Source organism: Ammospiza nelsoni, chromosome 6 (assembly GCF_027579445.1).
Source record: "Ammospiza nelsoni isolate bAmmNel1 chromosome 6, bAmmNel1.pri, whole genome shotgun sequence".
Lineage (NCBI taxonomy): Eukaryota > Metazoa > Chordata > Aves > Passeriformes > Passerellidae > Ammospiza > Ammospiza nelsoni.
The window spans coordinates 40,959,318-40,972,976 of record NC_080638.1 but is presented as its reverse complement, the minus strand read 5'-3'; the positions used below and the strand labels follow the sequence as shown (position 1 = coordinate 40,972,976).

Below are 13,659 nucleotides of genomic sequence, written 5' to 3'. Positions count from 1 at the left end.
ATGGGCCAGTGGGTTTCACATGGGGACAATGTTGCCATACCTCAAGCAGATGCCACCTCCCTACACTGCTTCTTCCAGCGTGTACTCACTCCATTAAGAGGTCATTAGAGAGAGCAGATCTAGGTCCAGGAATCCCACAGCAGCATTGTGAAGGAGCAATGACAAAACTTTGTAGGATCTGTGGATTTGTAGGATCTGTTTTCACTTTTCACTGCTCTTTAGGCTAAAATGTTCCATCTCTTCTAGCTCAGCTACCAGCAATTACAGCGTTAAATTGAGTGATGTAACACAGCTGTAATTGAAAGGGGTTTTGTTATGCCCTCCCTGACTTTTCTGTGAGTCAACTCAAGTAGCTCTATTACTTATTTGCCCTCAGTGATCTAAGAGAGTTAGAGCAGCGGGAGAGGTGAATGTGCCCATCAAATTGACAGGTGAGGATGGCTCATCTCTGGTCAATAAGCAGTATCTCTGGATCTTAACCAGCAAAAAGTGCTTCTAACAGCTCAGAAATCCAACACGTTTACTGCTATGTCTACATCACCTGGGCTAGCATGGAAAAATATTAGGAAGGATACAGGTAAGCACTTTATATTATGTGTGCAGCTTGGAGAAAAAAGAATGATTAGTGCTATCTCAAGATGTTATTTAATGGTGTACCTGGTATCAGAAATCACTGTTTTCTACAGAGAAGGGTACTTTATTTAGTCCTCCACAGGTAACTCTAACCACATCATATATCAGTAAAATCACTACCCTTTTGTTTTATGACAACAGAGCCACTGGTACTGCACCTATACTTGGGAATCTCTAAGTTTTTTCTTAATAAGTTCCTCGGTATAAATGAGTATGGAAGTAGTAGGAAATAAAGACTTGGAGAAGGAATGCTATGTTCATATTAACATTTTTTTTTTCATTTAGCACTCTTACATTGAAGTGCCCAGAATTTATATGTTTTATTTGTGTCTGAACATGAGCCCAGTCATTCCACTCACCATAAAAAAATCTGAATAAAAGACATTTCTTCCATCAGGAGGCAGCAATAATCATGCCTCATTTTTACTGAGGATATTTCATCCACAGATCTCAATGCATTGTACAAAATATTTTAAAAGTAATTAAAAATTATTGAAAACAGGTTTATGCTTTATGTGATTTAATTTTTCCTTTTTTTTTCAGGAAACTTTTGACATTTCTCCCATAACAAAAACTAACTGGAGGCACACAACCCTGAATATTGGGTGAGTCAGTGGTTCAGATACCCTGATATGGCTGATCTACTGTTGTAGCTTAAGATGTAGCTCAGGACTTGCTGAACTTCCTTCAGGCCTGGGGCAGCAGAGATTTGTGCCTTTATGTTAAGCTCTTTTTAAATCATTCCCTACATGAATGTAGTGAAACACCTAGCTGCAAATAATTAATATGATCAGTTTCAGTCTTTTCTTTTTTGCTTTGTAAACAGACCTTGGATCTCATTAATTTGTTTGCTATTCATTATTGATTGGCTGTATCACAAGAATGAATTTCAGTTTGTGTGAATAGTGTTTATTGGCTGCATCTGCTGTTCAGCATTACTGCTCTCACTGATATGTGGGATTGGTCACTCCAGCCCTACAGCTTTGTTTTTCTCCCTTGATTGGTTTAGTGGTCAAAACATGAGGCTAATTGCTGCCTTGGGAAAGGGAAGGTAGTGATTGTGGTGTTGTGGTGCTAGAAACAAGGAACTCTTAAATAGTGTGAATTAATAGATGGTCTGGCAATATAAAACTGGATTGAGACACTCCAGACCATTGGCAGCAAAGATGTACAGCCACTGAATGTGGAGTTGGCTGTTCACATTTCCATTTGCTCCTTTTGACATGGATGGATACTAAGTAGTTGGCTGAAGCAGAATAAGCTTGCAAACAGAGCATGAAATCACTAGTGGGTGAGGAAGGGAGGAGAAGGAATAGAAAGAGCAGAGGAAGCAGGAAAAAGCAAGAGAAGAAGAGAACTATAACCTAGATGAAAAGAATTAGCAGTTTTATTTCTCAACACTCTCCTGTGCAATTGCTTTCTGTTCTTTCCTCTGTTATCCTGTAAATTTGTGGCAACACTTTTAAGCTGCTCAAGTATTAGGTTTTAGCTGTTCAGGACTTCCAGACTGGTTTTTAAAACTTAAGTAGCTGTTATACTCCCTTTGCATATATAGGGCATCATCATAAATTATATCCTGTCTCTAATGTCTCTTATAAATGAGATACGGAATAAAATGGAAGAGGAATTGACTGAATTTGTTTGAACAAACATAACTAGTGTTATCCAAATTACTTTTCAGTTTAAATTTAAGCCATTTTTGTTCTTCGCATATGCCAAGACTATGATTGCACTGGGTTTGCTGGTCTTTAAAAGAAGCAAATCTTTGATGATGCTTCTCTATCCTAAGTATCCTGTAGCAAAATCTCAAAAAATTTAAGTGCAATAGGATAATTTATTTGGGTGATACAGTGGTAGGAACAGCTTGAACCATATGACTCTGAAGAGGGATCCCTGGGCAACCATACCCTTCAGTCTAAGTTTCCCACCCCTCATGTGAAATTGGTCCAATTACAATATTAACATGTGGAGTGTTGATCTCCACTGGTTTTCTTTGTTGTCTCTACATGGGCTATTTCTTCTCTTATCCCTGAGACTTCAACCTCTGTTAATGGGGGTACTAGCCTTTCTTCATTCTTTATCTTTGAGGATCAATTGGCTCTGAGACCTTCTTTTACTTGGGTAGGTAAAAAGCTCAGGGTACCTAGGTGAAATTTCACAAGTTGCTGCCTCAATTTAGTTCTCCAACGAAGACTAAACCACACTGCTTCTTGCTTGCTCCTCTTTCTCCACCTCCATTCTGCTCCTCTCCCCACCCTGTGAGGATGGCCATAAAGGAGAATTGGAGGCACAAAAGGCAAAGAGCAGGGGTTGAGAAGAGAACAATCTACTGGAAACAGCAATGAGATAAGAAAATAGACAACAATACTAATAACAGAAGTGTACAAAAGAGGAAGTGATTTACATGTGAAATGCTCACTAAGGACTCCAGGACTGTGACCATTGGTGGACAATCCTGAAATTCAGTTTTTCAAAGAGAAGTCAGGCTCTTCTTATCAGAAGCCAGAGGCAGTCCCTTTCTGACCTCCCTGGCAATGATGTGGGGTGATACTGAATGACACCATGGTCCTGCCTGAAACTATGACATTATGTGACACAAAACCGTTAATTTCCTTTACTTCTTTACACAAACCAAACTAGATAATATCCAATCTCTCCTTTTCATGTAATTGCAAAACTGCACTAAGTACTTCAGTTTAGAAATTATGTTGACAAGTTTCTGGAAATAGTTGATCAGGTCTACTTTGGTAGATTAACTGTCAACATCATTGCATTGTGACATGAACATCCAGAGCAGCTAAAATACTGTTGAATTTGCTAGCGCTAACCATTTCTCTCTCACTTTTAAAAATAATAAATTTGCAGAAATTAGGCTCATAGTGTACCTGAGAAATAAAGTTGATAAACTCTGAAAACATCCATTTTCCCAGAATAATTAATTTTGCAGCTGATCTTTCAGTGTTTCATATTTGCCTGGAGATGGCCAGCAATGTTAGGATTTCTGTGGTTGAAGGAAGAATGATTATTTGCTCATGTCATAGTTCTGTATCTTGTGTCTAATTACCTCTTAAATAATAAAAGACTGGCAGTTCTGCCCAAACTTAACTGATACTCCTATTGTACTGTCTTTGGTGCATTGCCTTCTGTTTAGGTAAGCATGTATCAGTGGGAGAGCATGAGCTAAGCTAAACAGTACAGTTATTGATCATATATGATTGGCTATGATTTTTTTCTCTTATTATGTTTTCTGACAACACATAATTTCCTTCTTTAAGGGGACACAACTTTTAATGATGATATGCCAGCTGATCTATTGTTGTGGCAAGCATGAAGAGACTAATATAGTGGTAAGGCTGTTCATTTTAGCAGAAAGGAGTTGCTTGTTGCTTTGATGGAAGCCTGTCTTCTGGTACTGCCTCCGTGTGACATTTCTGGCTCAATTCTCTGCTACTCTGAGTTCAGTGACTATCCTTCCCTTTAACTGCTTTGAATCACAAAAGGAAGCTTGGTTATGAAAATTAACAGAATGTCAGAGGAAGAAATATTCAGCTATTATACAGTTGGAAAAGAGAAGCCATTTCAAAGTGTATTTTCTAAAGTCTGAATTCAAAGACTAAGCCCTCAGCTGCCATAAAGTAAGGTTTGCTGTTAGCTTTTAGTTTTAACTAGAGTAACAGCATTCATTTACCCTAGCACGAGGTGGCTCTGTGTTTTAGAAAGAAAGTGTGCTCCCAAATCCCAATGGATAGTACTTCAGCAACACTCTAATTCTACTCACTGAGCCCTTTGCAGTTTAGAAATCTTGGGTTGTGCTAAAGTGATGTTAGGTTGGCTGTGTCCTGGGGATCAGGAAAAAAAAATATTTAAAGAATGAGACTATTCAATGCTCACAGGGTTTTTTTTTTTTTTTTTTTTTTAACTCTAGCAGATGAATCTACATCACTCAGATTTTCAGCAAAAGGGCTAATATGCTAGAAGGACCAGGAGTCTGTCATAAATGTATACAATATCATAGTTATTTTATTTATTTAAATGCCCTTCAGCAGCAAAACTATGCTATCTAGCAGCATTTAGAAAGAAATCTTAAACTGATATGAAGTGGCATGCTTACTGCTGCTTTTCCATATTAAAGAGAAAATTCTGTTTTTGAAAGCTGACTGTCATGGTTTAACCACAGTCAACAAATAAGCCTGGTACCAATGTTTGCTCAGTTTCCCCCTGATGGGATGGGAGAGTGAATCAGAAGTGCAAAAATGAGAGAACTCATGGGTTGAGATAAAGGCAATTTAATAGGTAAAGCAAAAGCCACACACACAAGCATAGAAAAACAAGGAATTAATTCACCACTTACCATGCACAGGCAAGTGTTCAGCCATCCCCAGGAAAACAGCATTTCATCACATGTGGTGATTACTTGGGAAGACAAACTCCAGAACTCTAAAGACCCCTTCTTCCTCCTTCTTCTCTTCCCAGTTTTATATGCTGAACATGGTATGATACTCTATGGAGTATCCCTTTGGTCAGCTGGGGTCAGCTGCTCCACCTGGATTCCCTCCAATTTCTTGGATATCCTGAACCTGCTCATTGATGGGGTGGTGTGAGAAGGAGAAAAGGGTTTCATTCTGTGTAACCACTGTTCAAAAGTACCTAAATATCTTTGTATTATCTACACTACTTTCAGCACAGATCCAAATGTAGCTGTATACGAGCTACTGTGGATAAAATTAATTTTATCCTAGCCTGAACTGACTCAATGAAATGTGCTGCATTCTGTGATTCAGAGTGTGAAGGTCCAAAGAGCAGCTGCCTTGTTCCAATGTATTCAGAAATTGTTACATTTTTTTTTTTGTGAGAAATGTGCTTTGTGATAAATTGTATTGGTTGCCCTTTCTTTCTTTTTTTTTTTTTTTTTTTTTTTTTTCCCAGAAGTTCATTGGCTGTTTTTCCTGTTTCGCTTATTTGTTTCGGGCTATTATGCTACAGTTTCTTTTCCATTCCTCTCCTTTCTAGGGATTACACTGAGCCTTTTTCAATTTAGTTATTCATGACTAATACTCCAGTTGCCTATTTCTTATTGAAAAGTCATCTGTCCCCCTTTTTGCTTTATTTATCTGCAGTTAGAGCTATGATAGTTAGGTCTGTGTTAATTTTGCAAGTGTCTTCACTGCAAATAATCTTGTTCATTTAAAGGAATGAGGTTCTGAATGAATATAGTAGAGTAGAGTAACATGTTTATGCACAGCACTTCACTAATCATCATGTTATAACCACTCACATGTCACCAACATTACATTTTCATCCAACACATGCATAATATTAAAAAGATGGAATTTTTAAACTTTATCTTAACAGGAACTCCTGAGTATATAATAGAAGTGTTCAATAATTTAAAGAATGAACATCTGTGAACCATCCAAGGCTTGGTCTCTTTTGAGTTATAATGGGAATGAAGTTCTTGAAAGGGTGCCTGAAAGTAACCTGAAGTGCTCAAATATCAGTGATTCTATTCAATATTCTATTTGAAGCAACTTTTCTTTCTGTGTTTTGATAAGACAATTTGTTTCCCCATAGTGAGGTTTCAACCAAGAGACCATGCTCTAATTTGGATATACTTCTATTAATGACATAAGGGTCTTCTCATGAAATAGAAGCCTAATGTCCAGGAAATCTGTTTGGTTGCAAAGCAAGACAAGAATTTTAAAAGAATTATTAAATCAGCTAGAGTTTGATGCAACATAAAGGGTGAGAATCTAATTCATTCCATAATTTGACTCACCCATTGAGACCTTGATGCATTTCTCATTAGTACAGGGTTTGACAAAATAATTAGTTTCTGCCACTCATTTATACAAGGTGATGTTATTACAGCAAGTCAAAATAAGGGAAAAATACCTTGCTTTATATTTCTTGACACTTGTGGGGTCTTTGCCAATAGAAATAGGCATCTAACATGTAAATTCATCATTGCCTTTGAGAGTTCTGTCAGATTTTGGGTTTGCCCTATTCAATTTCCTTCCTTTCCCCCCACCCACCTTTGCTGCTATGACCTTTGAAACAAGAATGGGAACTGACAGACTGACTAGCTACAGAAAAGAAAATAATTAAGCTGACCACCTGCAGCACTGTCAGAAGCAGAGATGGTAAACTGAAGGAGAAAAAAAAGGGAGAAAATCCATTTTTCCTCTGATATTTTTCCATCATACTTCTTCTGGGGTATATATCACTCTTTAAAGATTCTCTATTTCATCCATTAAAAATGGCATGTTATATAATATATTCTTAAATTAGAATGGGTATAATAGAGGTCTGAATTGTTTTGATATATTTAAAAAAAGCATCTGCAATGCCTCGTAACATATTCACTTTAGAGAGAGTGTTAATAAATATTCAGTTTATTACACTGTCCTGCCATGCATTTTAAATATCTGCAGAAGGTATTTATTTAAATAATTGGGTACCTGTGCAATTAACAACAGCTGCTGCATTATGCATGATTCTTGGCTACTAATAGTGAGGATCAACTGCAGTGTTCCATTAGTGGTTTTCAATTTGTTGCTGAGTTTTCTGTAACTGATTGATGCTACTTGAGACAGTCCTCAAAGCTGCAAAACCAAAAATAGTGTGTCTCCCATCTCTAAGAAAATCCTTTCCCAAGGGTTCCCTTTCCTTCACAACTAGAATGAGAGTGGGCTAGAGAGAGTGAGAAGACATGATCTCACATTCTCCATCATGTGTCATGATAGAAAGCTGCTCCTGCTGCCCAGCAGGCAGTGACATTCAGTTATTCCTGCCAGTTTGCTGCACAGGAACTTGCTCTGTGGGCTGTAAAAAGGTCAGGGCGTTGTCTGTGATTCTGTGACTGTGCTTATCCCATCATCCTGATGGGAGCAGCTTCAATTTGGACTGCAGAGTTCTATCACATAATCTGGGAAACATTTCACACCACACACTCAGTGTAACACACCCAAGTGTGAAGACCCAGGCTCTGAGGAAATGGCAGAAAAAGCTGTAAATTTAACTTGTGATTGGGGGCACTTGGACCAGCTGTATGAACTAGGCAGCAGGAGGTTTATGGATAACAGGTAGGAGTGTGCTCATGGCTAGCTTTATAGCTGGTAACTGAGGGGATCTGGGGAGCTTTCTTGTACCTTGCTCTGTCAGACTGTGCTCTGCAGATCTCTACAAAACACCACTAAATCCAACTGTACTCTGACCTAAATGCTGGTGCAACTTGGGGAAGCTTGAGGTAACAACTTCTCCATGTTAAGTTCTGCTGATTCTGAAGATGTGCCCAGACACCATGCTGGCCTGGTCTGTGGCACCAACCACTTGCATGTCTTCTTAACACCAACAACTGGAGGGATACATGGGAAAATCAGTTCATAAATCCTCTTCAAGAATCCCGAAATTTCACTTGCACAAGGCCTAAAATAGTGCTTTTGCTGCCATATTTATTCATGGCACTTGTAGAAACTGCAGACTCCTTCCAGGCATGTCTCAATATCAAGGGCAGCTAAGAGAATTCCTGTGTGGGTCTGCTTGCAGAGCTGAGCTGTTCCCTGGGTGTGATAGCATGCTGCCAGACATGTAAAGGGGGAGAAGGGGGTAAAAAAATCATGATGAGAAAGGAGGAAGCCGAGAACTAATGTGTGTCAAAGTGTTATCTGGAGCAGAGCCTTTTCAAAATGAACATTGAACAAGGCTCTTCCCCCTTGGGAAACTGGATTATTTTTTATTGTTTTCTGATGTGGTATCTCCGTAAGAATTTGAATATCTCTTTGTCCACCCTTGGGAGAAAGGATTTTTGTCTGTCTCTAGGAAACTTGGCATTATTCAGCACATATGATAATGCAAAATTTAGCATGCTGATAGTAGATGTTCTTTCCCTAACAGTTATAGCTAATGGAATTTCTACTGAATCATGGATGTCTTGAGTCAGATTTTAATTCTGTGGATGTGCTGGTTTTAAGATCAGCAGGGAATTAAAATCCAAATAAGTCACTTCCCTTTCCATGACACTTTCAGTAAGTGGGGGACACAATTAAAAAAAAAAATGTGTCCCCCACCTACTAGGGCAATAATAGGGCTTGAAGTAACAATTTACTGAAAACACAAAGCAACAGAAAAAGACACAGTAACAGCAGTAACATTATTAGTAAAAGTATACAAAACCTGAGCAGGTGTTTTTTCCACAGAAAGAGATTCTCCACTGAGAACAAAACCAAGATGGTGGATGCTCCGTGTAGGATGCATCCGTGTGGTTTCCCCAGACAAAGGCAATACGGACATGGATGGATGGATGGATGGATGGATAGATTCCCATGCCCTGTGCCATGTGGTATTTGGGGAAAAAAGGCAATATGGTTGCATTGCCCATGTGGTATTTGTGAAACAGAGGCAATATGGTGGGGGAGCTCCCACAGCATGAAAACAATGAAAAACAAGGACAAAGAAACACCTCTAAGTGAGGTCGTCTGAGTAGGCACCTGCAGCCACTTCGCTGAGCTCAGACCCATGCAGTTGCTTCAGCTGCTACTTCTACCTCTGAAACATTCTTGCTCCAGGGCTGACTTCATGAGCCACCTCAGCCTTTTTGGGTTTGGCCATGTCTCACTGAAGAGCTGTCCCCTCAGCACCGTGTCTGGGAGTGGCGCCGCTGTCCCTTTCAGCACCAAAGGTCTGTAGTCACACTGGAGAAAAAGCGAGGGGGCAACGTGTGGGTGGCAGAGGAACTGTCTGCAGGGGTGGATGGTGACAGTCCCTTCACTGAAGAGAGTGAGGGATGATGACTCACTCATTATCTGCACCCTTTCTCTTCCTGCTGAAACCCACAGCCACAGCGATGATGGGCTTGGTGTAGAAGAAATAACTCTGTCACAGACAGAGCATTAAACCCCTTTCTCTGTAACCAGGACAGTAGAAAAGCTCCTAACCAGTAGAAAAACACTTTTGTATAGCCAATTTTTTATTTGATGCCAACTCTTTGTTGACACAGCACTTGCAGACACCCTTGAACTAATAGATGTATTAACTTTGAAAGCTTTGCACAACAAAGCAATCTCTGCATAGAAAATGTGTGCTGGTATGCAGAGTATAGAATTCCACAAGCCTGAAACCCTTGCAGCACGAATCAAAAGTTTCAGCTCCATGTAAGGCCCCAAGAATGAGAATGGGATTTCTCAGGAGCACGACTCAGCCTGAGATCAGTAAGTGGTGAGGTTTTAAAGGCATTAGGCAGCAAGGTTTACTGCTGACAGAGTAGTCTGGCACCATGCCTGTATTATTACAGAAATGTTACCAGTATATTGTTTTCATCTACACACAGACCTACAATATCTGGTTCAGTTATTTCACATATTTTATAGTGTAGTAGAGCATTGAGGCATATGGTAATAAAATAGCCAGTTGTTCTATATATTTTGTCTCTTTTGCTGGTCATGCAGTGTAATTTACAATATATTCTGTAGGTCTGTAGATGTAATAGCTGTAACTGCAGATATGTTTTCCTTTGTATTTTCTGAGTTGGCTGAGTTTGTGTGGGGCTTTTTTGTTTATTTTTTCCAGGGCTGTGCTTTTACATATCAGACTTTAAGCATCATAAAAAGGGTTGCAAGAGAAGAGTTTGATTTGGCAGGGTGGCCAGGTTTTGCTGTTCAGCTGCGAGACACTGCACAACAACCCTCCAGCTGAAGTTGTTCTTGTGGGAATTGTGTTGAGAGAATGGGCTGGTACAATATTGTCTTTCAGGACACAGATACTAGGGAGAAGAAGGGTATTTTCAAACCTCAGAACTGCAGAACACGTTCAGTGCTCTGGGTAGCACTGACTACTGCTGGGAACAACAGAGAACCTGACAGCTTAGAGCTGCTGCATCTGGAGGATCCTAAATCTTGGACAGTGGTAGACAAAACCCTGCTCTACCTATTCATTGAAACTTGATGGTCCTAAAGTTCCAAGACTCCGATTGGCACAAAATGTTGAGATAGCTGACATACCTGAATTTGCTTCTATCAAGAGGAGACAAGGATAAGCAAGAGATACATACAGCTTGTGGAATGGACACATATGGATCCAACTGAGCAGCAACCTGCACATCACACATCCCTGGATCATGAAGAGTAAGGTTTACCTACAGAAAGACATCCTCATAGTCCAGTAGAAGAGCTCCAAGCAAAAGGCATAGAATGACATCATTTACATAATGGTGTTACGTTGTCTTTAATCTCAGGTAAAACATACACTAGTCTGGTTTCATTATATGTGGTCTCCTTATGGATGATAGCTATAAGTATCCAAAAGCAAGAAATAAAACTATTTATTTAAATGCATTATCTCAGGAACAAGGCTGAGAGATTGATAATAATCTATAAAATTGTATATGCACACATAAATATATATTTAAAGCAGTTATACAGCCAGAGGATCTCCAGAAAAAAAGGCAAGTTTCTTCAGTCCCTGCAGGAACCTGTTGCACATAAAACTGCAGCACAGGCACAACAAGTGGACATAAGCCATGTGATAAGAACAAGGACAAGAGCTCTGTTCAGTGTTCCCAATGCCAGGAATACATCTGGCAGCTGCTGCTCACTTGCAGAACAAAAGCGTACAGAGTACATGCTGTACATTGGAGTAGAGTGAACTTATGAGATGGACTGACTGATGATGACCTGCCCTCACAGGACGTTCTTTGGTTCAGTAAGCAGTGACAGCCTATTCTGAGCACATTGCTTGTCAGTTTGCCATGTGAGTAAGCCTGCATGGAATGGTCCAGATTCACAGCACGTGCAACACGAGGTGTGGGCACCTATTTGCATGCAGGACTGCCTCGGACTGAGATGATGAAGTCCAGCTCCTTCTGTTCCTTCCCACACTAATCCAGTAAAAGTACCCCAGGCTGCAAATCTGATTTTCCTTATGTAAATTGTTTTAGGAATTTTAATTTTCTTAAAAGCTATGCACTTCAGTATAGCAAACATACTTTAACTCTTGGGAAATTGGCATGTAATAGATTACAGAGCTTGGAAAGGTAGTTTGTTTGGGATGAACAGATTCTTCATGTGATGATGTGTCTTAGAGTCCTCAAAACTTCTCTGTGACATCAACTGAAATTTACAAAGTGCTGAGTTAGTGAAGGTTAATTTGAAAATATTTACTTGCTATCTAGCATTCCTTTTACAAAACAGACAAAGAGAATAGAATGAAGAATTAATGGTAAAACACATAATTTTAAGGGAAGATAATGAAAGATTTTACTATGAAAAGATAAACAGAAGACAGTTTTAAAAGCAAATTGTATAAGAGGGAGGCTGTCTGGCAGATAGAACATCCAAATTATGTCTGATAGGTTTTTCTAAAGCAAAACCACAAAACCAGCTAGCAACCACCACAGCCTGCAAAATTCTGGTCTATTTTTCAGAAAAGCATTTATAGATTAGATGATAAATGGTTATAAAGCCAGTCAGTTCTTCATACCACATCCCTGCTGCTGGGTAGTGATGTTGCTTAGCAACACTTGAACAGGAGGAACCCTGGATTGGCTTGTGTGGAGTGTCAGTGGAGGTTATGTTATGCATCCAGAGAAGATACATACTGGGTTCATGAGCCATCTTTTAGGTCTTTCCTTAAAACATAATTTTTTTGTAAATAGATATTTTGATTTTTTTCTTTAGCTACCTGTCCATGCTAGATATTTCTGCATTTCATATACATGAGGAACTCCTTGACTGGGCAGAACATAGCAAGTGAATTTTGGAGCTATGGAGGTAATGGTCTACATTTTCTGAAGATTTACTACCTCTTTCTAGGATATTTGCAAATATACCCACTCAGTAATATAAAAGCTCACATTTCCGTTCACTGCTATGCCCCCCACACCACATGTATATTATCTGGTTTAGTGGGATAAACCTTTAAAGTACTTACTGGTTAAACAGGCATTTGCTTTCCCCTCTTCTACCCCTCCTCATCCTCTCACGCCACCCCCTCCTGGCTTGGTGTCTGTCCTGCCCATTAGTTGTTTGTGACCCTTCCTATTCACATGTAATCACAGAATCACTAGGTTGGAAGAGACCTTCAAGATCATCGAGTCCAACCCATGCCCCAAAACCTCCACTAGTGCTAGTCTTTTTAGTGCCAGTCTCTATACTGAATATTTGCACATATCTACCACTCAGCTCTGGGCTTACTCAATGTAATCCAAATTAAGCTGAAAACTGGGCTCATTGTGAGAGAGATCTCTTGTAGATGTCTAGCCATAAACCCAGAATATCTAAACCAGAACTCTTAAATGTCTTCCTTAAACCCTCTCTATTCCCTGATTTCTCACTTAACATTGACCATAGTAACAGGCTACTTGTCATGATGATGCACTATTTGAGAGCATTTTCTTTCTTGGTCCATTTGCCCATCTGACTTATCAGCCTTTTACTTCTGAAATAGAAAGCTATTTCAAGTTTTATACTCTCAATCCTAAAACCCTTGTCCAAAATATTTGTGTTCTGAGTATTGCTCTCTTTTGAGGCTTGACAGACGTGGTTTAGTCCTCTCCCATCCATTCAGAAAGTTACTGCAAAGATCATCTCTCCACAGCAATTTACTGTGCCTTGCTCCTATCAAACATAAGGTCCTGCTCCCCACATGGACTCTTAGCTCATGCCCACTCTTGCATTGCCGGTTTCCTACTCTGGTTGACTGTCACTTAATGAATTCCTCTAAGATATATTTTAGTTCAGGGTAGGAACCCTAGCAGCTGTGAAGTTTCTGAGTTTGTCTGACTGGTTCATTCATATTCAGGCCACTCAAAAAATCTACTAATCCTGTGGCTGCATTCTGTGTTTGTTGTTTCCAGAGCTGACACTGAGGAGCACAACAAAGCTGTTTCATTATGTGATGTGGGTGGCAATACTGTAGGCATCCCTGCTCTCAATTCTCTGATGTCAGCTGCTTCTGTTTTGATTGTTTCTGACCTGATGACTAAGAGATTGGAGCATCTGACATTTGAGAGGAGGCTGGCATATGAGGAGGGAG

At 39.6% G+C, this 13,659-nt stretch overlaps 1 long non-coding RNA gene across 1 annotated transcript; it reads left to right on the top strand.

Moving 5' to 3' along the window:
- The first annotated feature begins 393 nt into the window (after positions 1-393).
- On the top strand, positions 394-12,395 carry LOC132075219 (uncharacterized). Its single transcript, XR_009418738.1, has 4 exons — positions 394-577; positions 1,177-1,238; positions 3,909-3,980; positions 12,303-12,395. It is a non-coding gene; the product is annotated as an uncharacterized LOC132075219 (long non-coding RNA).
- Positions 12,396-13,659: the final 1,264 nt, after the last annotated feature.